At 43.7% G+C, this 27346-nt stretch overlaps 1 pseudogene across 1 annotated transcript; it reads left to right on the top strand.

Annotated features, from left to right (window-relative positions):
• Positions 1-34: 34 nt before the first annotated feature.
• On the top strand, positions 35-26748 carry LOC309791968 (eukaryotic translation initiation factor 3 subunit D-like; annotated as a pseudogene). Its single transcript has 2 exons — positions 35-114; positions 25834-26748. The product of its transcript is annotated as a eukaryotic translation initiation factor 3 subunit D-like (transcript).
• Positions 26749-27346: the final 598 nt, after the last annotated feature.

Here is a 27346-nt window from a genome sequence, read left to right as displayed (position 1 = left end):
ATGCATCACTCCAGTTCAGTTGGACAGTTCTATGATGGAGAGAGCTCAGGCCTCTAGGGCCACTGAAGGCTTTGCCCAGGGCCCAGGGGTCTCAGAGGAGGAATTACAAAAGAGGTAAGAAGAGTGGAGGCTCAAAAGAGGGAGTTTCCAAGCGGCCTGGGGGGATGGAAATGACATTTCAGATGGTGTCAGGTGCCTGTGTAAAGGAAGTGAGGTTGGAACCTGCATGGTATGCTTGGGAATTTTAAGTCCTTTCATGAGAATGGTATATACAATATGCGGGAGTTTCGGTTACTGAGTCATGAGAATTCCAGAGGCTGGCAGGGTGCACTAGGCTGTGAATGATACTCTTGGAATTGTTCATTGTGGCAGCCCTAAGGCAATGCCATGAAGACCTGCATGCCAAGGAATATGGTTTTTTTCCTGATGGCAAAGGGAAGTGAGATGTATTACAATATGGAGGTTAAGAACACGGCCTCGGGCACTATGCTACCAGGGCTTGTAGCCTCATTCTGTCACTGTGTGTTTTTGGACACGTTGCTTAACCACTCTCTGCCTTGATTTCCTCGTCTGCATGGGAATACTGAAAGTATCCACGTCATAGTGTGGCTGGGAGAATTTAATGAGTTGAATTATGTAAAACATTTAGAATTGTGCTTTTAACCTAGTGTGGCCTTATTATTATCATTCATGGGTTTTTAGAAGGAAAAAAAGTTAGGCAGATGGTCTTCTCGACAAGTGACTGTTATAATAATGAGGAAGATGGTTTTGAAAAGGATAGGAAAGGAAGCAGGGAGAACATTAATAAGTAGTCGCAGGTATCTGGGGGAGAGAAAATGAAGATCTAGAGTTTGACAGAGGCCATAGGGATGGAGGAGAGGAAGGTATCACTTAATGACAACCTCACTCACTGGGTGTCAGGCTACACCATTACCTCATTAATTGAGGTATTGTATTAGTTTGGCTTCTCCAGGGAAACAGAATCAATGGGGGGAGGGGAGAGAGAGGAAGAGAGAGACAAAGAGACAGAAAAAGAGAGACAAAGGAACTGGCCAATATGATGATGGAGGCTTCTCTCTGCTTGACTAGATGACCTGACATTAAGGGAAATATTCGTTAACTGAGATGTTCAGAATGCTCACTGTTGAGGTGAATTCAGATATTTACTTACATCTTTATAGCATGAGAACATGTCCGAGACGCACAGCGGTCTAATTAATCAGTGCTCAGCAGGGCAAAGTTGAAAGAGACATGACTCTCCTCATAGGGTAACCATGACCCAATCCCACAAACTATTTCAGTCTTATTTTTCTCAGTGTGGAAAGTTAGAAGGTTGGACCAAATGTTACGTAAGATCTTTCCTGACTTGCCTAATTTTTAAAATCTGCGTCTAAAAAAATACAGCATGATTTCGGTAGTTCGGCTTTATTTCATCTGTGCACTGTGTCATTTACCTTCCTCAGTTCTTGGCAGGGGGATTAGAGCTAGCACTGCCAAAGAGCCAAGCGCTTTCCCTGGGGCTGGGATTTGGCAGGAGCAGCTGTGACAGTGAGCAGGTGGATCCCTAGCCAAGAGGGAGAGAGACAAGAAGAGATTCAGAATTGTCATAAATGAACAATGCCATAGCAAAGGGGTTGGATGCTGCCTTTTCATGGGCCCTGGGGCTCTTGGTAGGCATTCCCTAGGACTTGGAATTTGTTTCAGAGAAGCACAAAGCACGGAGGGAAGGGGCTGGGGGCCCATCTCCAGTTGCAAAGACATTACAAACCATGATTTACTGAGGACCTACTATTGCCAACAGCTGACCTTGGCTGGAAGGGTAGAAGGTTGTGTGAGAAACACCATCTGAATTAGACCTGCTACCATCCTTTAAAGGACCTTATGGCAGAGTCAACCAAGAAGTGAACAAATATGGAGCAGAGGGAATCAATGCTAAGGATAGGATATGTTTTAGAACACTCTAAACTCTAGGTTCCAAATGGGAATACAAAAATCACAGTTCTTGTGTGGCTCTTTAAAAATCTCCTATCACTCCTGTGCTTAGTATTAATGTCCTGCACAGCCCAGACCTGTGTGAAAATAGGTTAACTTTATTTGCCACTGAATAGATTTTCATAGTAAGAAGGGAACTTTTACTCCTCTTCCCCGAAGAGGAAAATATTGAATATGAACAATTCAAGACTGAAGCAGAAGTAACTTAACTGATGAGCAAATCTGGGGAAAAAATACTGAACTTGTCCAACTCAGTCTCTTCTCTCACCTCTTTAAAATCTGTCTGTCTAGACAAAGGGTGAATTTTCCTTTCATCCATGGAGCAAACTCATCTGAGTAGATGTTAGGGAGTAGGGTGGTCTTTTAGTCAGGATGGGCCAGGGCATGCTACAGTAACAAATGACCCCAAAGCTTCAGTGGCTTACAAGTACCAAGATACTTGTCCATCATGAGTCAGCTGTGCCTCTGTTCCACAAGGTCTTCACTTCTGGTCCCAGGCTTAGGGAGAGCCTCTTTCTGGACAGTTGTTGGTTGCTATGGACTGAATTCTGTTCCTTCCAAATTCATATACTAAAGCCCTAAGCCCCAATGTAGTGATATTTGGGAGATAATTAGGTTTAGATGAGGTCATGTGGGTGGGGCCCTCATGATGAAATTAGTGCCCTTATAAGAAGATACACCAGAGAGCTTTTTCTCTCTCTTTTTTTCTGCCATGTGTGGGCACAAGGAGAAAGTGGCACTCTGCAAGCCAGGAAGAGAGGTCTCAACAGAACTCTACCATGCTGGCACCCTGATCTTGGACCTCCAGCCTCTAGAAGTGTGAGAAAACACATTTCTGTTGTTAAGTCACCTAGTCTATGGTATTTTGTGATGGCAGTCCAAGTAACCTAATACTCTGGTCTTGAGGCAACTCCCCTCTTACATTAGAACTCCTGCTTATTAGAAGTTATACTTGTTACTTCTGCTTACATTTTCATTACTCCCAAAAGCCATATGGCCAAGCCTGAGGTCTATAGATATATAGATATCAGAGCATCAGGGCTGAGTCAGGAAAACTATGTTTGAGTCCTGGCTCTACCACCTTCTAAAAGGACTTCAGGCATTGAAGGACAGAATTTTAAAAATGCAAAGAACCAGTGGCAGCTGAGGAACTGTTCCTTACTCTATGCTTCCATGTCCGTTATCTCATTTAATTTCTGCAAGTACCCATATGGACATATATTCTCAGGATGATGGACCTGGGAAAGAATCCTGACTCTGCAGATAGGTTAGGCCCTTTCATTAACCACTGACACAGTACACCGTTTATCAGCAAGTCACTTCCACTCTCTAGCCTCATGATCCTTGCCTACAAAATACTCCTATTAAAACACTGCCCTACATTCCCTGCCGGTATTTGCAAATAAGACTGGGAAAGTACGGGGACTCTGGAATCAGAGTCTGTTGAATCTCAGCTTCCCCACTTACTCCCTGTCCCACATCAACCAAGTGATTTAACTTCTCTGATGTCTTAGTTTCCTCATTGGTAAAACAAGGATAATATTAATCCCTAAGGCAGAAGGTTATCATAAGATGTAAAGGAGTTGATTTACGTAAAGTTCTTACTACAGGGTCAAGCACAGAGTAACTGTGCCAGAATATTGCCTCCTATTATTATTATTACTATTAAATTAAATTACCAATACTAATATTATTACCATCATCACTATTATAGCACGTGCAATAGACTTAATTAGCTACCAAGCAGCAAGAACGGAGGTTTCTGAGCTGTCTTTGGTTCAAAGAACCATGCTCAACACACTGAAATTGGCCCAAAAGATGTGTGGAGGGCTTCCCTGGTGGCACAGTGGTTGAGAGTCCGCCTGCCGATGCAAGGGACACAGGTTCGTGCCTTGCCGGGAAGATCCCACATGCTGCGGAGTGGCTAGGCCCGTGAGCCATGGCCGCTGAGCCTGCGCGTCTGGAGCCTGTGCTCCGCAACGGGAGAGGCCACAACAGTGAGAGGCCCGCGTACCGCAAAAAAAAAAAAAAAAAAAAAAAGATGTGTGGAAGCTGAATATAGTAATCATTTGACAAATGCTTCCAGAAACAATGCTAGATTGGGAACAGGAAGACTGGACTTCTTATCCCCTTGCTCTGCCACTGATTTTCTGGGAGGCAGTGACAGTGACCTGCTTGCTTGGGGCCCCATCTAGACTGGGCATGTCTCCTCTCCTCCTTACACAGCAGGGGATTCATGGTCTAAGGGCTCTTGCAGGGATTAAATGAGACAACAGAACAGGTGCTTAATAAATGCTAGTTCCTTCCTCCGTACTAGGTGTATGCACAGAACATTGTTTTGTAAACTGAGAAAGCCCCAGATGAGATGAATCCAACAGTCTCTTTCTCGTATAATATGCTTGGCTTCTCGAGAAATCATCATGCTCAGGCAGCCGAGGCAGCTGTGGTTTTCTGAATAGCTGGAAATTTGGCCATGGAGGCCATAGCAGGACAGATGGGATAAGGGGGCTGTGAATTAACAAAGGCGTGAATGACCTATTCAACTGGGAGGGCTTTCGGCAGTGGAAGATATGGGCTCACTTGTTAACTTCGCCTGATCCTCCAGTTCCTGTTAGGGTCTTTGTAGGCCAACCGGAATACCCAGGGCCTGAATAACAACCATGGGCATTTTTCAAGTTCATTGACAAAGATGAATGAAACGATGTTACTCTCATGGCCACAAGGATGCCCTGTGTTCTCGTGGGATTTAGAGATCATCCAGTCCAAATTCTCAGAACAAAAAAACACCAAAAACAAAACCAAAACATTATCATTAGACCTGAAAGGACCTGTGACTCACTTCGGTCACCCTGTGCCTTTACTCTTTTTCTTCTACAAGTTGCTGAGCATGGGCTACGTCCCAGGTTTGGGGCTGGGCCCTGCTGATTAGAAGATGAGCAAAAACACTCTTTGCTCCTCTGGAGCTGCCAGAAACCAACAAGTAAAACCGGTGATTACAAGTGCGTTTAATTATCTTCAAATGTCTTCTGCCCTGCATTGCATCCGCATCAAGCTGGCCGTGAGCCACCTCTTTCCTTCCTCAATGATTTGGGTGAGGACCAGTCTGCTGGGTAATGTCATCGGTCTCCAGTCTTGCTTACTAATTTCCTTGCTGCCCCCGGAAGCTGACCTGTAGGGATTAGATCAAATAACATGTAGTGGGTTCAGCCAGTGGGAACCCCAGTAGGACATGGGAGGAATGAATGTAGAGTCAGGGTATATCTTCATTCTCACTGGAGGTTCACTCCTCACTCAGGCTGTATCTCTAGAAGGAAGGCCAAGGGGTCCTTTTCCATTAGACTCTCTCCCTCTGGGTGTTGATAATCCTGCCTTTCCCTAACCCCTGCCGGCCTATGGACGGTTACAAGCCCAGAGCAATGCACTGCCCCTGTGGTCTGCCCATGCCCTGCCCTCACCTCTGTAAATAGACCTGTTATTAAACTCCCCTAAAATTCTCCTAATTTGAATGCGTCCTGTGTTACCTGCTGGGACCCTCAGGAATACAATGTGGGGAAAGCATGATGAAGTGTTTGGGACATTGTGTGATGGTGGGAAGGAAACAGAGAAGAGAAGAGAAGGGAACAAGGAAACTAGTGTAAAACACAGTTGAAGAGAATAAGTCAGGCAGTCACATAGAAGGATTATATAATTAGAATGAGTACCAGGACCACAAGCACTTCGGCTTTCCCTCCTCCCTCCCTCAGGCACTTTTCAGGTCAGAGGTTCATTCTAGACCTGCAAGAAGAAGCAGTTGGGGATGGTCTCCTAGGTGGTAATTCCTCAGCCCTGGGAGTTTGGAGATGGGGGTATGGAGGACTAAACCAGAGGCTGGTCAGCCTGGACATCCCTCTGTCAACTCCTCACCCCAGCAGGTCTGGGGTGATTACCTTCTTTTTCTGCAGTCTCTTACCTGTATCCTTTGAGGGGGGCATCTTTAAGAATTCAGTTTTCTGGATCTTAGAGAGGTAATGCTGTGCATATACTGGGTAGTATGTATCACTGAGTGGTGTCTGGGGCAGAATCCTATAATCAAACCTATTTATATTTTGCAGTGAAACGTGGGTTTTCAGGGGAAGTCAGATTAGTAAGCAGTGGGTTCAAATTCTAAACAGGGAGCCCAACTGGTCCCCTAGGACAGGAGATGGCACCTAACCTTAGAGGCTGAGCCAAAAGGGCAGGGTGGAGCTGAATGGTCCCCAAGTCCAAGGCCCATGCTCTTCACACTCCTGCCTCTGGCTGCAGGCTCTTGATGCACTTTCCGGTGCTGTCTTGAGATTTGGGGACCCAAGTCTTATGGTGGGACCTATTGGTGTTGGTGGCTGATTGGCTCCCCAAGACTGCAGAAGGCATTTCAGATTTCCCTAATGGGGATGCATGATTTGTAATGAGCTTAGTTTTTGATAAATCCCTGTCTACCCCACATATCCCTTGTTTTTAAAGGTGTAGAAAATATCTCATGGTGGGTTGTGAAGCACCTAGCACTGGCCAGACACATAGTAGGTGCTCAGTAAACAATTCATTGTCTTTCCTTCCCTCCTTCCCCTGTACGTGTCCTATGGAATTAAATTTAGTATAACTATCTCATCTGCCTGGCAGCCTCCCTTTCTTTCTTCCTGGGAAATTGCCTGCTGCCTGGCATGTATTTACTTCCATCTGGGATTTTTAAATTCAGCTGAATAACAATCATCGTGAGGAAGACACTGGTTGGTGGAAACTATAGGAGAAGTCATGGCCGTGGTTCCACTCGTCCACCTGAGCTGCTCGAGAAGATGAGAAGGTAGAGAAATAAAGCATCTCTATTTTCTGAAAGGTACACACAGAGGAAGAACAATAAAGTGGTGTGCGGCCTATCTATAATAAATTTCAATTTGAGAGAGGTGCTGACCTGTAGCTGGCTAATATAATGGAAAAATTTGATTGTGCTGAATCTGGAGAAAGAAGAGGCCCAGAAAAGTTGTAACTGGGTGGACAAGGGGTGGGGTGCTGTTCCAAGGGGGCAGAGGTCACTGTTACTTGGCGTAACAACAGAATGAGTGACTGGATTTGGAAGTGGGGGCATACAATATTTTCACTGCAGATCCATGGCGTCAGTGGGTCAGGGCACCAGTGACAGGATGGACTCACAAAGCATAAAGGGAAAGGCAGGAGGCCTAGACTGCCATATGGCATCATGGTTAAGAGTCAGACAGACCCCGTTAAAACTCCGAGTCTCTTCCTCTTTGGATGACCTTGAACCAAGTTTCTTACATCTCTGAACCACAATTTTCTCAGCTAAAAGAAATATTCAATAATATTCTAAAGTCTGCCTTGCAGAATTAGTTTGAGGTTCAAAGTGATAAAGCAGGTAAAATAGCTTATTTGCCTGGAGCATTAAAAAGACTCAAGAGATTGTTCATTTTAGAGTTCACTTATCAGGGGAGCCTGGACTCTGCAAAAGGAAGGAGAGAATAGGAGTAAGGTGCCAATTATGGTGACTGAGGTGTGTCTTAAGAAACAGCCTCTCTTGGGGAGGACCTTCAAGATGGCAGAGGAGTAAGACGTGATCACCTTCCTCCCCACAAATACATCAAAAATACAACGACGTGTGGAACAACTCCTACAGAACACATACTGAATGCTGGCAGAAGACCTCAGACTTCCCAAAAGGCAATAAACTCCCTGTGTACCTGGCCGTGTGTCTGACAGGGTCTTGGTGCTCTGGCCAGGCGTCAGGCCTGAGCCTCTGACGTGGAGAGCCGAGTTCAGGACATTGGTGCACCAGAGACCTCCTGGCCCATAGTAATATCAATCAGTGAGAGCTCTCCCAGAGATCTCCATCTTAATGCTAACACCCAGCTCCACTCAACGACCAACAAGCTCTAGTGCCGGACACGCCATGCCAAACAACTAACAAGACAGGAACACAACCCCACCCATTAGCAGAGAGGCTGCCTAAAATCATACTAAGTTCACAGACACCCCAAAACACACCACTGAATGCGGTCCTTCCCACCAGAAAGACAAGATCCAGCCTCATCCATCAGAACACAGGCACCAGTCCCCTCCACCAGGAAGCCTAAGCAACCCACTGAACTAACCTTAGCCACTGGGGGCAGACACCAAAAACAGTGAGAACTACGAACCTGCAGGCTGCAAAAAGGAGACCCCAAACACAGTAAGTTAAGCAAAATGAGAAGACAGAGAAATACAAAGCAGATGAAGGAGCAAGGTAAAAACCCACCAGACCAAACGAATGAATAGGAAGTAGGCAGTCTACCTGAAAAAGAATTCAGAGTAATGATAGTAAAGATGATCCAAAATCTTGGAAATACAAGGGAGAAGATACAAGAAACATTTAACAAGGACCTAGAAGAACTAAAGAGCAAATGAACAATGATGAACAACACAATAAATGAAATGAAAAATTCTCTAGAAGGAATCAATAGCAGAATAACTGAGGCAGAAGAAAGGATAAGTGACCTGGAAGATAAAATAGTGGAAATAACTACCACAGAGCAGAATAAAGAAAAAAGAAAGAAAAGAATTGAGGACAGTCTCAGAGACCTCTGGGCAACATTAAATGCACCAACATTCAAATTATAGGGGTCCCAGAAGAAGAAGAGAAAAAGAAAGGGACTGAGAAAATATTTGAAGAGATTATAGTTGAAAACTTCCCTAATATGGGAAAGGAAATAGTCAATCAAGTTCAGGAAGTGCAGACAGTCCCATACAGGAAAAATCCAAGGAGAAGCATGCCAAGGCACATATTAATCAAACTATCAAAAGTCAAATACAAAGAAAGAATATTAAAAGCAGCCAGGGAAAAATGACAAATAGCATACAAGGGAATCCACATAAGGTTAATAGCTAATCTTTCAGCAGAACTCTACAAGCCAGAAGGGTGTGACAGGATATATTTAAAGTGATGAAAGGGAAAAACCTACAACCAAGATGACTCTACCCAGCAAGGATCTCATTCAGATTTGACAGAGAAGTTAAAACCTTTACAGACAAGCAAAAGCTAAGAGAATTCAGCACCACCACACTAGCTTTACAACAAATGCTAAAGGAACTTCTTTAGGAAGGAAACACAAGAGAAGGAAAAGACCTACAATAACAAACCCAAAACAATTAAGAAAATGGGAATAGGAACATACATATTGATAATTACCTTAAATGTAAATGGATTAAATGCTCCAACCAAAAGACATAGACTGGCTGAATGGATACAAAAACAAGACCCATATATATGCTGCCTACAAGAGACCCCCTTTAGACCTAGGGACACGTACAGACTGAAAGTGAGGGGATGGACAAAGATATTCCATGCTAATGGAAATCAAAAGAAAGCTGGAGTAGCAATTCTCATATCAGACAGAATAGACTTTAAAATAAAGACTATTACAAGAGACAAAAAAGGACACTACATAATGATCAAGGGATCAATCCAAGAAGAAGATATAACAATTGTAAATATTTATGCACCCAACATAGGAACACCTCAATACATAAGGCAAATAGTAACAGCCATAAAAGGGGAAATCAACAGTAACACAATCATAGTAGGGGACTTGGACACCTCACTTTCACCAATGGACAGATCATCCAAAATGAAAATAAAAAAGGAAATACGAGCTTTAAATGACACATTAAACAAGATGGACTTAATTGATATTTAAAGGACATTCCATCCAAAAACAACAGAATACACATTTTTCTCAAGTGCTCATGGAACATTCTCCAGGATAGATCATATCTTGAGTCACAAATCAAGCCTTGGTAAATTTAAGAAAATTGAAATCATATCAAGAATCTTTTCTGACCACAACACTGTAAGACTAGCTATCAATTACAGGAAAAAAACTGTAAAAAATACAAACACTTGGACGCTAAACAATACACTACTAAATAACCAAGAGATCACTGAAGAAATTAAAGAGGAAATCAAAAAACACCTAGAAACAAATGACAATGAAAACACAACAACCCAAAACTATGGGATGTAGCAAAAGCAGTTATAAGAGGGAAGTATAGCAACACAATCCTACCTCAAGAAACAAGAAACATCTCAAATAAACAACCTAACCTTACACCTAGAGCAATTAGAGAAAGAAGAATAAAAAAACCCCAAAGTTAGCAGAAGGAAAGAAATCATAAAGATCAGATCAGAAATAATTGAAAAAGAAATGGAGGAAACAATAGCAAAGTTCAATAAAACTAAAAGCTGGTTCATTGTGAAGATAAACAAAATTGATAAACCATTAGCCAGACTCATCAAGAGAAAAAGGGAAAAGACTCAAATCAATAGAATTAGAAATGGAAAAGGAGAAGTAACAACTGACACTGCAGAAATACAAAGGATCATGAGAGATTACTACAAGCAACTATATGCCAATAAAATGGACAACCTGGAAGAAATGGACAAATTCATAGAGAAGCACAACCTTCTGAGACTGAACCAGGAAGAAATAGAAAATATAAGCAGACCAATCACAAGCACTGAAATTGAGACTGTGATTAAAAATCTTCCAACAAACAAAAGCCCAGGACCAGATGGCTTCCCAGGCGAATTCTATCAAACATTTAGAGAAGAGCTAACACCTACCCTTCTCAAACTCTTCCAGAAGATAGCAGAGTGAGGAACACTCCCAAACTCATTCTATGAGTCCACCACCACCCTGATACCAAAACCACACAAAGATGCCACAAAAAAAGAAAACTGCAGGCCAATGTCACTGATGAACATAGATGTAAAAATCCTCAACAAAGTACAAGCAAACAGAATCCAACAGCACAGTAAAAGGATCATACACCATGATCAAGTGGGGTTTATCCCAGGAATGCAAGGATTCTTCAATATACACAAATCAATCAATGTGATAAACCATATTAACAAATTGAAGAATAAAAACCGTATATTAATCTCAATAGACGCAGAAAAACCTTTTGACACGATTCAACACCCATTTATGATAAAATCCCTCCAGAAAGTAGGAATACAGGGAACTTACCTCGACATAATAAAAGCCATATATGACAAACCCACAGCCAACATCGTTCTCAATGGTGAAAAATTTAAACCACTTCCACTAAGATCAGGAACAAGACAAAGTTGCTCACTCTCCTCACCACTATTATTCAACATAGTTTTGGATGTTTTAGCCACAGCAATCAGAGAAGAAAAAGAAATAAAAGGAATCCAAATTGGAAAAGAAGAAGTAAAGCTGTCACTGTTTGCAGATGACATGATACTATACATAGAGAATCCTAAAGATTCTACCAAAACTGCTAGAGCTAATCAATGAACTTGGTAAAGTAGCAGGATACAAAATTAATGCACAGAAATCTCTTGCATTCCTATACACTAATGATGAAATCTGAAAGAGAACTTAAGGAAATGCTTCCATTTACCATTGCAACAAAAAGAATAAAATACCTAGGAATAAACCTACCTAAGGAGACAAAAGACCTATATGTAGAAAACTATAAGACACTGATGAAAGAAATTAAAGATGATACAAATAGATGGAGAGATGTACCATGTTCTTGGATTGGAAGAATCAACATTGTGAAAATGACTCTACTACCCAAAGCAATCTACAGATTCAATGCAATCCCTATCAAACTACCACTGGCATTTTTCACAGAACTGGAACAAAAAATGTCACAATTTGTATGGAAACACAAAAGACCCCGAATAGCCAAAGCAATCTTGAGAACGAAAAATGGAGCTCTAGGAATTAGGCTCCCTGTCTTCAGACTGTACTACAAAGCTACAGTCATCAAGACAGTATGGTTCTGGCACAAAAACAGAAATAGAGATCAATGGAACAGGATAGAAAGCCCAGAGATAAACCCATGCATGTATGGTCAACTTATCTTTCATAAAGGAGGCAAGAATATGCAATGGAGAAAAGACAGCCTCTTCAATAAATGGTGTGGGGAAAACTGGACAGCTACACATAAAAGAATGAAATTAGAACACTCCCTAACACCATACACAAAAATAAACTCATAATGGATTAAAGACCTAAATGGAAGGCCAGACACTATAAAACTCTTAGAGGAGAACATAGGCAGAACACTCTATGACATAAATCACAGCAAGATCCTTTTTGACCCACCTCCTAGAGAAATGGAAATAAAAACAAAAATAAACAAATGGGTCCTAATGAAACTTAAAAGCTCTTGCATAGCAAAGGAAACCATAAACAAGATGAAAAGACAACCCTCAGAATGGGAGAAAATATTTGCAAATGAAGCAACTGACAAAGGATTAATCTCCAAAATTTATAAGCAGCTCATGCAGCTCAATATCAAAAAACAAACAACCCAATCCAAAAATGGGCAGAAGACCTAAATAGACATTCCTCCAAAGAAGATATACAGATTGCCAACAAACACATGAAAGGATGCTCAACATCACTAATCATTAGAGAAATGCAAATCAAAACTACAATGAGGTATCACCTCTCACCAGTCAGAATGGCCTCATCAAAATGTCTAAAAACAATAAATGCTGGAGAGGGTGTGTAGGAAAGGGAACCCTCTTGCCCTGTTGGTGGGAATGTAAATTGATACAGCCACTATGGAGAACAGTATGGAGGTTCCTTAAAAAGCTAAAAATAGAACTACCAAATGACCCAGAAATCCCACTACTGGGCATATACCCTGAAAAAACCATAATTCAAAAAGAGTCATGTACCACAGTGTTCATTGCAGTGCTATTTACAATAGCCAGGATATGAAAGCAACCTAAGTGTCCATCAACAGATGAATGGATAAATAAGATGTGGCACATATATACAATGGAATATTACTCAGCCATAAAAAGAAACAAAATTGAGTTATTTGTAGTGAGGTGGATGGACCTAGAATCTGTCATACAGAGTGAAGTAAGTCAGAAAGAGAAAAACAAATACCATATGCTAACACGTATATATGGAATCTAAAAAAACAAAACAAAAAACTGTTTTTTTTTTCTGAAAAACCTCGGGGCAGGATAGGAATAAATATGTAGACGTAGAGGATGGACTTGAGGACATGGGGAGGGGGAAGGGTAAGCTGGGACGAAGTGAGAGAGTGGCATGGACATATATACACTACCAAATGTAAAATAGATAGTTAGTGGGAAGCAGCCGCATATCACAGGATCAGCTCGGTTCTTTATGACCAGCTAGAGGGGTGGGATAGGGAGGGTGGGAGGGAGATGCAAGAGGGAGAGGATATGGGGATATATGTATATGTATAGCTGATTCACTTCGTGATACAGCAGACACTAACACACCATTATAAAGAAATTATACCCCAATAAGGATGTTAAAAAAAAAAAAGAAAGAAAGAAAGCCTCTCTCTCTCGTTGCCTGGCAGTTAAAGGCCAGGTGGGTTTCCAGGAGGATGCTCATTCCCTACAGAATACGATGTTTATGGCTGTAATTTTGTCTACCAAAGAAAGGTGAAGCAAGCTGTTTTTCAGGCAGGGTGTATCATACATACCAGTCAAAGGAGAGGACTCTTGGCTCCCCTGTCCTGTAGGCTGTATTTCCAAGCCTATCAGAAACTAGACATCAATAAATTCAGCAAGGCTGCATTATGTATTATAATAGAAAGAGCCTGGATTTTGAGGTCAGAAAGGTAAAGGTTCGGATCTGGCTTACCATCTTTCAGTCTTTAACACACGTTCACTGAGGCTGGCTAGTTCATTGTATGGCGGGCGGCAGAAGATGGGAGGAGGGTACACAGAGATTAATTGAAGCAGTCAATATTTTCATGATGATCCTGAAAGGAGAGGAAGATCTTTAAACAAGTGCATGTGAAATGCTGTGCAAGTTCAGAGATGGAGGGATACACACAGGAGATTATGGAGTGTGCTGGCTTAAGATTCTCTATCCTAGAAGGTTTCCTGAAAGAGATAATACCTGGAAATAGTCTTAAGAGATGAGGAGGATTTGGGATTGAGGGTGGACAATTTAAACAGTCAGAGGCTTTATCTTCTTGGAGCCTCATTTCCCTGAATGTGAAATAGAGATCACATCTGTGTAACGGGGTCATTGCGGACGTTGACGTATTAGTGCTTTGGAGATTGTGTTTTGCTGAATATCAGCAGCAGGGAACTTTCACTTAAAAAGACTTTGATAATTGAAGGAAAAAGTGATATTTTAGTGTTATTGTACAAGTGCAGTTTTTTATAATTAGTGCAGTTAAATGTTTTTTATATAATTTTTATCCATTTGTACTTTTGCTTTGTGAACTTCCTGCTCTTGCCCTTGGCACCTAAAAGGTCAAGCTTTAGAAGTCATTGCCATGCCTAGGAGAGTGATAGATAATATGAAATAAATGGGAGAGAAGGAAGGAAGCATCAAGAGTCATACCTTTAGGTGGTGAGGAGGCTTATACACACGGGACCAAATTATAGATCCGAATTTCTGTGAAATATCATGAGTTCCTAAATTGAAGAATTTTGAGCTCATTTCCCCCTCACTACAAAGACAATCTTTTCACTCAAATTATCACACACTCGCACTTGAATGATCTGCGGGGTCTCCAAGTGCAAGTCCTGCTGTGGTCCTGGAGACACCAAGATGGACAAGGCACTGCCTCTGACTTGAGGATCATATTCTGATAGAGAAGACAAATATATGGGCAGATTATTTCTAATATAGTGTCATATCTGCAAGACAGGGCTGGGCCAGAGGCTGGAGGAAGTGTTCTTAGTGCCCACCATGGGGGTCCAGAGAGGTCTTTTTGGAGAAGGGTCAGCCTGGCCTTGCACCTCAGCCTTACAGAAGTTAGTACCAGAAATGTATGGTTGCAAATGCTTTTCTCCAAGATGGGATAGAACGCTGGTGGAATATTTTCCCCTGGAGGGTTGGACTCTGTTGTGAATAAGGGGCTGGGGGTATTTCACAAGGATTACTCTTCTCTTCCACCTGCCAGGGCCACAAGGGAACCTCTCTCGGCTCTGCAGTGTGAGAACCCACTAGGATTGCTGGAGCTAAAACCTGCAAAGGTGTGGTGGCCTCCCTAAGACACAGGCTACTCCCCCTCAGCCTCCACCGATTTGTCAAAATTACCATGCAAGTGTTCCCACCAGTTTCCGGCTTCAGATGCTTCTGTTCTCACATGGGACTCTGCATTCACCCATCTCTCCAGATTTTAGGGCCGTAGTTTCCCCGTAACCTCAGTTCTCTGATGGGTCTAACAGAAATTACTGATTCTCATGGTTCAGTCTTTTTCTTGTTGTAAAGATTGGAGTGACAACCTCTAAGTTCCCTTCAAGTTGAGCTGCAACCTGATTGTGCTATTTTTGCATGGTGGAACACACGTCCGTAATGAAAAATAAGGAACTACTAATTCACTCATCAACCCAGGGTGAATCTTGAAAACTTTATGCTTATCAAAATAAGACAGACAGGAAAGAGGATGTGTTGTATGATTCCACTTGTATGAAGTTTACAAATAGGCAAAACTAATCTAGGAGGACAGAAATCAGAGGAGTGGCTGTCTCTGGGGCAGGGTCAGGAATTGAGTGGAAGAGAATATAAAAGAAGTTTCTGGTGTGATGGAAATATTTTGTATCTTGTTTGGGGTTGGGATATTGGTTATTCAAGTCCATATATTTGTCAAAAATCACCTAACCATGCACTTAAGATATGTGCATTTCACTTTATGTCACTTACCTTAATTAAAAAAAAACTTGAAAAGCAGATGTCATTTGAAGTCATGGGAGTATAGGAGGTCAGCTAACGAGTGAGGGTGATGAGAAGTGAGTGGGTCAGAGGATAGAGCCCAGGGGCACCCCAAGGCTGAGAGGTGAGGAAGAGCAGAAAGACTCAGGAAGGGGCCTGAGGAGAAGCAGCCCAGTTGCTTCCTCCGTACAGTGATGCCAGGGCTTCTTCCAGATCCCTTATTCTCAGGGTCAGTGAAACAACTACAGTAAAACGCGGAGTGGATCCTGCTTTAACAGAGTCCTGTGTCCACATCAAATCCCACTGGTTTGTAGGTTCCCCAGGAAGTGGGAATCCATGAATTGAGGACTGTGAGCCTCCTGGGTTGTTGTCTAAGCGAGTGTCTCCCTGTGTAGGTTACGTGGAGCCCTGGAGCACGGCCACATTTTGCTGGGGTCACGTGAGGAGGAAGATGCCCGGGAAGTGAGAAACAGCTCTAATCCACTGCCTGGAGGACTCGGCGGTGGAGGTGTATGAATGCGCCTGACTTACCACCAGCTCTGAGTTAGTACTCAGACCCAGTTCAGCCCCTGCCCCGTGCAAGAGTCCGCTGCCTGATACACAGGAAGGGTGAGTAAGTGACTCTGTTGAATAAGAGAAAAGCAGAATGTGAATTCTATTCATAATCATTAATGGTGAGCCTCATGGAAATGTATGTTTTGTGTTGAGATATTAAGTAATGGTAATGATAAATCTATATTATACAACTCATAAATTATAGGTAGTAGCTAGGTAGATGGATGGATAGGTAGGTAGATAGATAGATAGATAGAGATTGAGGGTGAGAGAGCACACTGAAATATTTTTTACTGTTGGAGTGCAATCAAATAGAGTCAAAAAGGAGACCGTTGCCATAGTGAATGGGTTGGAGAGAGGTTAAGACTTGAGTGAGGTGAGGTGCTGTGGGTTCATCCAGGTGAGGCACTTGAAATGGAAATGAAGATAATGGTGAAGTTTCAAAGAATGGTGAGGTTGACTCATGAGAGCAAATTACAGGAAAATGTGACAAACCGCAGCTCTTTTGTAGAAACCAGGCTGTGAGTCTAGATAGAAGGTACAGCCTAAGGCAAAATCCTTATCTGTGAGCAGATAGAGGGTTAGCTGATCACAAACAGAATCTATGTGTTAAGATTGGTCAGCAAGGATCCTTTGGCTGTCCAAGGTGAGATGCATGGACCAAAGATTCTGGGGAGGAAGAGGGGGAGTTTTGAGTGGTCACCCTGGACCACGTGGACAGAGCCTTTTCAGAGGATCTCTACTCTCTGATGAGAGCATTGATGAGGGTTATATTGCTTCCTCTGATTAGCTTCCAGGGGAAAAGAAGATGCCAAAGTACAGTTTGGGGGAAGAAAAGTTTTATTTTGTCGAGGGGAAACAAACCCAGGCATCAACAAGAGGAGCCTGACACAGGTAAGAAAAGAAACGGGCAAGACACAGAAGTAACTTTTAGTGATGCTTGAAAAAACAAGAGAAAATCAAAGTGTAGAATAGTTACAAGCAAAGTAGGGAACAGAATCCACATATGGAACAAAGAGAATCCCAGTTGTATACATTTCAAGGGTATGAATGAGTGGAGCCTGCAGACGAGCTGATACATGGAAGAAAGATAAAAGGAAGTACACCCGGACCTGAGCAGAAAGTTTGAGGTTGGGGGGATGCCCGAGATAAGGCATTATCATGTACTTCCCTCTCTACACGCTAGATGCCCAAGATATGGCATTATCACGTACTTCTTTGTCTTTCCCTCTCTACACGCTAAGGATGAACCTCAGCTGCTGTCTTTAAACAAGGATTGACTATGAATACAATTCAATTTAGCCGCTGTTTATCCATTGCCTACTAGACGCAATGCATTGTACTTAGGGCTATGGGAACTCAGGAGATGAATAAAGCATGGAGTTTGCTCTCTAAGAGCCCACAGCTGAGCTGGGGGACACATGTAAACAAGTGGCTCTAACAAGAACAGAAAATAAAATGACAGCTAAATAGAGCTCCCAGCAGCCCACTGTGAGCAGTCCCTCAGGAGGAAATCTGTAATTCCAGCTGGGTGTGTTGGGGAAAATTCCCGGAAGGACCTGTTGCTTGACCCATGTTAGGAAGGTTTTATCTGGAAGGAGGGAAGGGGGTGGAACGTGGGCAGAGGAAACACCGTGAACAGAGGCAGGAAGGCAGGAAACTATGGGGTGTGCTCAACACATCCGTCGGTTACTGTGCCTTGTCCTCAAGGTCATCCCCAATGGCAGTGTCGGGAGGAATCTTTCCTCCTCTGCCGGCAACAGCACTTTCTTTCATAAGGCATCTCTCCCCAATATTAACATGCTCTGTTGACTTGTCTTCTGCATCTCACTCAGAAGTTTTGCTTCTGGGGGCAAGGACCAGGCTCCACTCACCCCTTTATTCTCTAACAGGCGTAGTTCCTGGCACAAGGCTGGCGCTCAAGGACTCTAAGGAAGACCATGAAAGAGTTGATCTTGCATTCAGTAGGCAATTATGAAACATCAAAGGTTTTGCATATTTTTGAAAGACGTCTTGAACAAATTTGGTACCACTTCTATGAGAGAGGAAGTGGAAGAGGTATAGGATGAGTTGTCTAGAGGAGAGGGCAGTGATGGTGTCTCTGGGGTGAGGAATGGTGAGACGGTGTGTCACTTATTGCTAGGGTTAATCATAGAGAACTCATGAAGGTGAGCCAATTTGGGAGCAGAATGGAATTTTGTTTGGATTTCTTGATCAGAGTAAGCCAAAACGAGTTTGCCTTAATAACTGGTGATCTTTCTTTTCAACATGATTGGGCACATCTCATAGGTGATGAATATTTCCCCTGTCACTTATTGTCAGATGTGCTTCACTTTTGCAAGTGGCTCTTTTCTTTTCTGGGTTAGTTTCCACCTGGTGCAGTGGTGATACCCAAACACTCACCTCCAAGAAGAAGCATCTCACCATATCTTCATCTCTGTCAGAACTCCCTTTACACTTTGTGTCTGCAACACGTTCTCTGGAAATGGTCTGGAAGGGAAAGGAGAGATCACTGGGCTAAATGTTCATTTTTTTTAAATTGGAGTATAGTTGATTTACAATGTTGTGTTAGTTTCAAGTGTACAACAAAGTGATTCAGTTATACATACATATATATCTATTTTTTTCAGATTCTTTTCCCTTGTAGGTTATTACAAAATATTGAGTATAGTTCCCTGTGCTATACAGTAGGTCCTTGCTGGTTATCTATTTTATATCTAATAGTGTGTATATGTTAATCCTAAACTCCTAATTTATCCTCCTCCCTCTTTTCCCTTTGGTAATCGTAAGTTTGTTTTCTATGTCCATGGGTCTATTTCTGTTTTGTATATAAGTTCATTTGTATCATTTTTTTAGATTCTACATATAAGCCATATTACATGACACTTGTCTTTCTCTGACTTACTTCACTTAGTATGTAATCTCTAGGTCCATCCATGTTGCTGCAAATGGCATTATTTCATTCTTTTTTATACAATGGAATATTACTCAGCCATAAATGTTCATTTCACAGTAGCAAAATGAGACTTTGATTTTTTAATTAACTTGCCTAAAAGCCCACAGGCTGTTAAGAGCAGAACTGAGCACAAAGATGCAAGTGAACAGACTCAGTCATTCAAAACTTAGTCAACCCAGTGGGTCTTCACTAAATGATGATGACAGTGGTGTTCAATTAAATCAAGATATAATTTGGTGTCATCCACCATCAGAAAGAAGGCTCCGAGCAGATGATTTTTTTTTTATGTGATAGATTGTATATATATTTATCAATCGCACAATGTGCAAGAAGAAGGAAAAGAGGAACTGACATTTTCAACCACCTGTTTTATTTCATACATTATGTCAGGAAAGTTACAGGCATCATTTTATTCTTGCAGCCACCTGTGAATTAGACATTATTCCCATTTCCAAATGAAGTGAATACTTAGAAACAGTAATCAACTTCCCCTGGGTCACACTAGCAAGTAATGGGGGCAAACTCAGGTTTATCAGATCCCCTAAACCTCTGCCTCTCAGATCACAGCTTCTTTGAGGTGTCATACAGGTGTTAAATAATAATCCTGCCTCACAAGCATCCTAAAGAAGTCTTGAGAAAGGAGTCGCTGGCTCTGACAGGTTCTGGGTGTGTGTTGAAGGTTGGACCCGTCTTCTGCCATTCCCATACTCCCTTCTGGGATGTGAATCTCATGTTGCTTCTGTCAGTGTATATCAAACGTGGGCTTTCTCCTAACTGGGCTGATGCCCCAAGAATGCAAAATTCTTCTTCTTGGAATGATGTAGAAAGTTCAAACTGCACGTTTTGTGGCTGCATCTTTTTGCTGCCTTTCAAAGGTTCTAGGTCTGTTCCTGTTTGTGACACTGCAGATCTGCACAAATGCTGGGGAGGTCGTATTTTTTTCATTTTTGCCGCGATGCCTTCAGCACCTGCCTCTGTTGAAGCCACAATCTGCCTCCTCCTCCTAGCTGATGAAGTGTGAAAAGTTTTTCAATATCCCTGGCCTTTGAGGTAAGAGAATTTCTCTCAGTCAGGGCAACCCGTTACTGTCCCAGTACCCAACTGCTGTTCCCCATGATGGCCATTCTGGGTCACTTTCTCCCTGGCACATCCCAAGTGCCACATTTGGGTTTTGAAGTATATATATGGGTTTTCAAAGAACCTCAGGCATAAATATTTCTGCCAGAAAATAGGAATGATTTCATGAGTGTGAAATTAGTTTATAAATGAAGCGGGTGGTACCAAGTTGCTATTGCTCTCGAGGACGAGTCTGGTCATTTACATTTCCCTGAAAATGTTGTTCCATTACAATGCACTGCTGGGCTACATTACTTTTCTTTGAGCCTTTCAATGTATTTTTGGGAGAGGGCTGGTCAGTGAAATGAGGGATGGTGAGTTCTTGCAGAAAGACAGGCTTGCCCCGGGAAAGAGGTGCTCACCACTTCTGAATTCAGACTGTAAATGCCAGCGGGCATTTGACTGCTAAGGCTTCTAGTCACATCTGGCAGCGTGATACATGAGACCCCAAACTGCAATAAAAGGAAAGTAGATTGCAGCTCGCCTGGTCACCTGTGGTTGATAGTGGAGCTTGGCAACGGGGTGGGGCAGGAGCAGCCAGGGGTCTGGGAATGGTGCCAGGAACGGAAGCAGTGGTCACCTGCTGAAACAAGGAGGGATGGGACCCCTGTTTGCTTTTCTCCTACAAAAATAGAAATTGACCTGAGAACTGCATTCCAGAGCACCAAAGTCAAATCAGGAGGCATCACAGCAAACACCTCAATTTGCTTGTTTGCCAGTAGGGTTTCACTGAGTATTCACATCTTCAAGAGGTGGCTTGGGGATTACGGGAGTAAAGAGAACACCGACAGAAGGGGCTTCAAGTCCCACCATCTGTCGACTGAGCAAGGGACTCGTATCTGTTTTCTACATTGTGGCTCCAAGGAAGGTTTTGCTTCATCTGAAAAATGGTTGCTGCTTCTGAAGACAGTTTGAAAACTACCGATTTTGTCCAGAATACCCAGAGTAGCTTTGACACCCTACAGACACTTCCTGAACCTACAAAAAGCATTAGATAACTAATGAGGATCAACTGTATAGCACAGGGAACTCTGCTCAGTGCTCTGTGGTGACCTAAATGGGAAGGAAATCCAAAAAAGAGGGGATATATGTAAATATATAGCTGATTCACTTTGCTGTATAGCAGAAACTAACACAATATTGTAAAGCAGCTATACTCCAATAAAAATTAATTAAAACAAACAAAGTTAAGTATGAAAAGATTAAAACTGGGATTCAAAATAAAATAATATTTTTCAGTTAAAAAAAAATACATCCAGTAGAAGGGGTGCTGGAGTGATAGGGTCTGTCTTAGGTCAGTTTCTTCCAAGAAACACACTTCAAGCCAAGGATCTGGGTGCAAGGGATTTTCGAAGGAGAGCCTACAAGTAAAAGACTTGGTGGAGGGTGGAGGGTGCAAGATAGGGAAGGGTAGGAGGGAGGAAAGGCTGAAATTTCAGGAGGAGTCCCAGCCTCGGCCTGATCCCACAGGGAGATCTGGAGCAGCAGAGGAGGCTGCGTGACCTCCCGTCTGAGAATGAGGAGGGTCGTTGTGTGGCCACGGGAAGGCTCCTTGGCCGCTCAGGACAGGGTCCCTCTCCTGAAGAGCAGGAGGACTGGCCGGCAGGACCTCTGAGGCCCCTGTGAGCCCTCACTTCCTTTGACCTTGGGGTAGCAGGGTGCCATTCACCTCTTCTTCAGACTCCAGCTTTATATTCATCACTTACTGTACAGAACTCATCTCAGACTTTGCAGTGTATAAGGTGCACTTCTGGGCACTGTGGAAATAAGAAAGGTGATGGGGGTAGAACAACCATATACATTGAGATTTCACATCTGTTTGTTCATTTAATCCTCACAACAGCTTGCAAGGTAGGCAACTCCCCTCATGCTCCCCGTTTGGCTGGTGGCACCAGCTTGGGGCAAAAACACATTGATGTTTCTTAAGTTCTTTGAGTCATTGCTCTAGTATTTGACTACCGGATTTGAAGAATTGGTGTCTTCCTCTCCAGGTCTCCCTGTGCCCTAATTTGCTAAAAGTTCTAAAATTCACAAAGCACATTTCACTTTGTCTTCACCACATCTCTGTTGATGAGGTGCCCAAGGAAGAGGGCCTTTAATTTTTTTTCTTTCATTGGAATGTGGACATTTTGGGGCCACTGATAACATTTGCTTCCTGCAGTTGGGGAGCATTAATTATCTGTCGGGAAATTACTACTGAAGCTCTTTGGTTTCATATCAGGAAAACCCACCACCTATGGTATTGTTCTGCTGAACGGAGCACTTGGCCTTTTGATGTAAGTTGAGCGTGTCGTTCTCCTGACCCAGCCCTTGAAGAATTACTCCTCCTAAATGTGGATTTGTGCTGGACTCTTGGTGTTCTCAACCTTCTCTATTTAAGTTGAGAAACAAATGCCAGCAACAGCGACTGCCCTGTCTGTCCTGGGCAATCAGATTCCATCCCGTAGGTGGAAGGAGGAACAGGCCATGCCCTGAAGAAATGGGTGTCCCTGCTTTCTCACATGCTGGGTCAGAAAAGAAGCCAGCCTGAGCCAGATGTGGGCAGGGAGCTGGAAGGGACCTTCTTTCTGTGCACCAAGGAATGGCTCTCTGGTCTCTGGAGGAGGGATTGGCAGGGGGGTCTCATCAATGAGGGTTGGATGCCTCCTCCACCAGGAAGGCTGCTGTGAAATGAAATCCCAAGTTTGAGTTAACAGTTGTGAGACCCAGGAACAACCTCGGGAGAAACATACGCCACTCATTGCTTTATTGTTTGCTATTCCTCTAGCTTGGAGTAAGGTTTGCCAAACCCCAGGCAATGCTAGAAAGCGGCAGGGTAGCGGGTGGGGAGAAGTGAACAGAGAAGATTGTGCCCAAGCTTAGAACAAACCAGGATACTTTCTGTAAAAGAAATTGTGGAGCAATGACACCTTGGACCGTGAATGGCTGGAGAAAGGAGAAATATCTGCAACCAGAGCAGTTTAGTAGAACCATTAAACAATGTTTGGAGAGCCACAGTAATTTCGGGGAGAGGGCAACCCCAGGAGAAAGACTGGATGTTCCGTTGATTCATATTCATGGGGGTGGCAGTTTTTCTAACTTGAATATTAAAGGAAATATGTCTTTGATGTCTTTCCCAGGATAGTGAAGTGGAACAAAGCAATAATATTTTTGAGTTAGGAGTAACAGTGGCACTTATTACATGCCATATATTTTGTTTTACATTTATTAGCTCATTTAATCATCATAATCCTATGGGGAAACTGAGGCACAGAGAAGTTAAATGACCTGCTGAGATTTGCAAGTGATCAAGGTGGGCATCAGTTCCATATACAGCTGTTTTCTCCTTCTATATAATAGTTGAGGATTCTGAGTCCTATAACCCATTTGATAAATTACCAGAGGCGAGCTGGGATTCGAGGGCTGATTGTGTCTTCAGATCTGTGCTCTTTTCTCTCCTTCTGTGTCATGAAAGGAGTGAGTGGAATCAGGTCCTTCTGTCCTGTGTCCACTTTGTTGTTGGGGACTTTTCTGTCTTGTCTATACATCGTAGTCCCTATGGCTTCTAAGTCCATAGGATTTATACCACACACATACATACACACGTGTTTCCTCATGCACACAAACTCACACACATACATAGATATGCACACATGCACATATGCACTCACATATGTGCCCACCCATGCATAGACACATGCACATACACACAGATGCATATATTCAAATACATGTACACACATGCGCCCACACATGCATACACACAGAGAGACAGAGACACATACACACATACACATGCCCACACATGCATATACCCACAGAAACACACATCTCCTTTCATTGCTGAAATAGCACTACTCAGGCAGCGACAGGGAAGGTAGGCTGATTCACACTGTGGCTGACTTTGTTGGTTTAGAGGATTTTGAAAAATTTGAAAGGATATTGTTGGTGGCAAATAGACATTTTAAAAATGTCAGGTCACCCTCAGAATGGACGCTCTTCCCGTAATAGACTTACGTTGGCCGCTTAACTGCCACACCACCTCCTACAGACGGGCCCCCGCTCCTGCTCTAGACATTTCAGATGGCTGAGCAGGGGGCTCTCTCCTACAGAGACAGCGCTCACGGAAATTACATGGAATTAGGTGACGGGCAGAGGGAGAGGCTTCAGACAACCTACTGAATAAACTGTGGGTCTGGCGTGTCCTGGGGAAGGGAGCAGATGTGGATTTGGACCTCTGTTCTGTGCTGGCTGTGCAGCCTTCACGTCTTTGACCTTGAGTGTCCTTGCCTAAGACGCATGGGGTCAGACTCCTAATTTCTGCGGACGGTATGAGGGTTGGTGGTGCTCATTGTTGGGTCTAACCCAGTGCAGAAGGCATAGTAGGAGCTCAAAAAATAGCAGCTAAAGTTACCACGATTTCTGCTTTTAAAAATTGGATAAAATGATCAACATGCTCTTGACAGTATTTGCCAAGTATCTTAGGACTGAAGGATTCCTGTGATCTCCTAAAAGCCATCCTGGTTCTTCCCAGGTTTCAATCCAACCAGCATCCACTGAGTACTTATGACATGAACAGACATAATGTGAGTCCCATCTCCCAGCAACATGGAGCAGTCGACGCCCCCATTATGCACAAGTAGCCTCCCATCTCTGGCTCCTGTGCTGCTGTGTGGTGGAACTTGGTCCTCTGGTCTTCCTTGTCTCTACCAGGCGCCAGATGGCTCAGCAGAGCCCTGGCAGGGACATCAGAACTTGGTTGGATTTCCACTTACCCCCTTGGTGGTGGAGGGGAAACATTGAGGACGTAGGATTAACAACCAGTTTGAGTTTGAGGTGGAGGTTCTTGACTCTGGCTGCATATGAACGTCGCTTGGGGAGTCCTTAAAACCCCCAACACCCCCAAAACAAAATCCCATTCCAACCTAATCCGAATTTCTGGAAATGGCATCAGAGTGGCAGGGAAGGTAAAGCTCCTGGTGCTTCCCATGCTCCCAAGCTCGAGAACCGTGGGTCTGGAACCTGAAGATTCCACACACCACCATCAAGGCTACATTCCTCTATCCCACTGTTTCCCGACTTGCGTGATCAGGAGAATCCCCTAAGGTGTTTGTTTGTTAAGGGACCCCTCGGCCTCTTCCTGTAGATTATAGTTCTTTCCATCTGGGGTGGCCCCTGAAACTTAGAGATTTTTTTAAATTAATTTATTTATTTTTGGCTGCATTGGGTCTTCATTGCTGCATGTGGGCTTTCCCTAGTTGCAGCAAGCAGGGGCTACTCTTCGTTTAGGTGAGCGGGCTTCTCATTGCAGTGGCTCCTCTTGTTGCGGAGCACGGGCTCTAGGCACGTGGGCTTCAGTAGTTGTGGCACGTGGGCTCAGTAGTTGTGGCTCACAGGCTCTAGAGTGCAAGCTCAGTAGTTGTGGCACACGGGCTTAGCTGCTCTGCAGCGTGTGGGATCTTCCCAGACCAGGGCTCGAACCCATGTCCCCTGCATTGGCAGGCGGATTCTTAACCACTGTGCCACCAGGGACAACACCATCATCTGGAAGCTGGCAAAGACTCAGGGGAACGTGTTTGCCACCAACGCCATTCTGGCCACACTGACAAGCTGCACCCGCTCTGACAAGAGGGACAAAACTGTGACTTTGACCTCCTGATGGTGAGTGAGGCAGCCAACGAGTCCCCTCAAGATGAAGGTAACTCCTTCAACTCACCCCGCAACCTGGCCATGGAAGCAACCTACATCAACCACCACTTCTCCCCACAGTGCTTGAGGATGGGGAAGGAAAGATACAACTTCCCCACCCCAAACCCGTTTGTGGAGGACGACATGGATAAGAATGAGATCACCTCTGTGGCGTACCGTTACCACAGGTGGAAGCTCGGAGATGACATTGACCTCATCGTCTGCTGTGAGCACAACGGCATCATGACCGGCGCCAATGGGGAGGTGTCAATAACATCAAGACCCTCAACGAGTGGGACTCCAGGCACTCTAATGGCGTTGACTTGCGTCAGAAGCTGGATTCTCAGTGAGGGGCCATCACTGCCACCGAGCTGAAGAACAACAGCTACAAGTTGGCCTGCTGGACCTGCTGTGCTTTGCTGGCTGGATCTGAGTACCTCAAACTTGAGTACATGTCCTGGTACCACGTGAAATGCTCCTCATGCCACGTCATCCTGGGCACCCAGCAGTTCAAGCCCAATGAGTTTGCCAGTCAAATCAACCCGAACGTGGAGAACGCCTGGGGCAACCTGTGCTGCATCATCGACACCTGCATGAAGCTGGAGGAGGGCAAGTACCTCAACCTCAGGGACCCCAGCAAGCAGGTCGTCCATGTCTATAGCCTGCCTGATGGCACCTTCAGCTGGGGTGAGGATGACAAGGAGGAGGAAGAGGAGGAAGAGGAAGAAGAAGAGGAAGAAACCTAAACCAGACAGTGATGTGGAGCCTGTGATTCTGCCAAGCCGAGGAGGGCCTTGGATACCTGGTGGAATGTTTGTCTGATTGTCACTCTCTGAAGCTCGTCAGTTGGAATAAAGGATAAGTCTATTTAGTCTCTTAAAAAAAATTTTCAATCCCTGAAACTTGGAGATTTTAACATTCTGAACTCAGGTAATTCTCACTGTGTCAAACTGGGAGACTCAGCCTTTTGCTGAAGGCTTTGCCTGCATTTTGTTTTGTTTTGTTTTTTTTGTGTTTTATTGGCTTTGGCTCCATTTTAACAGCAGATACTCGTGGAGGTGATGGTGAGTTGTTGTTACTGATGGTTTACATAGTGGCTTAAGTAATAGGATCACAGATGGTCTTTCTAGAAGGATCACCTAGTCCTATACTCTGATTCGTATGTGAGGAAACTGAGGCTCAGAGGGAGGTGATTTCTCCCAGGTCACACACCCCATTGGCTCCAGAGGAAGCAGAGAAGCCAGACTTCTGTCTCCCCTATGTTCTCCCTCCTCTGGGGCAGGACCCGCTCTGCAAACTCGAAATCACCAGGCAGCCAGAGTGGTCAGCGTTTCCGAGCAGGCAGCCAAAATTG

This window comes from Mesoplodon mirus, assembly GCF_964341445.2.
Source record: "Mesoplodon mirus genome assembly, chromosome: 16".
Taxonomy (NCBI): Eukaryota; Metazoa; Chordata; class Mammalia; order Artiodactyla; family Ziphiidae; genus Mesoplodon; species Mesoplodon mirus.
This window is presented reverse-complemented; position numbering and strand designations above follow the sequence as displayed.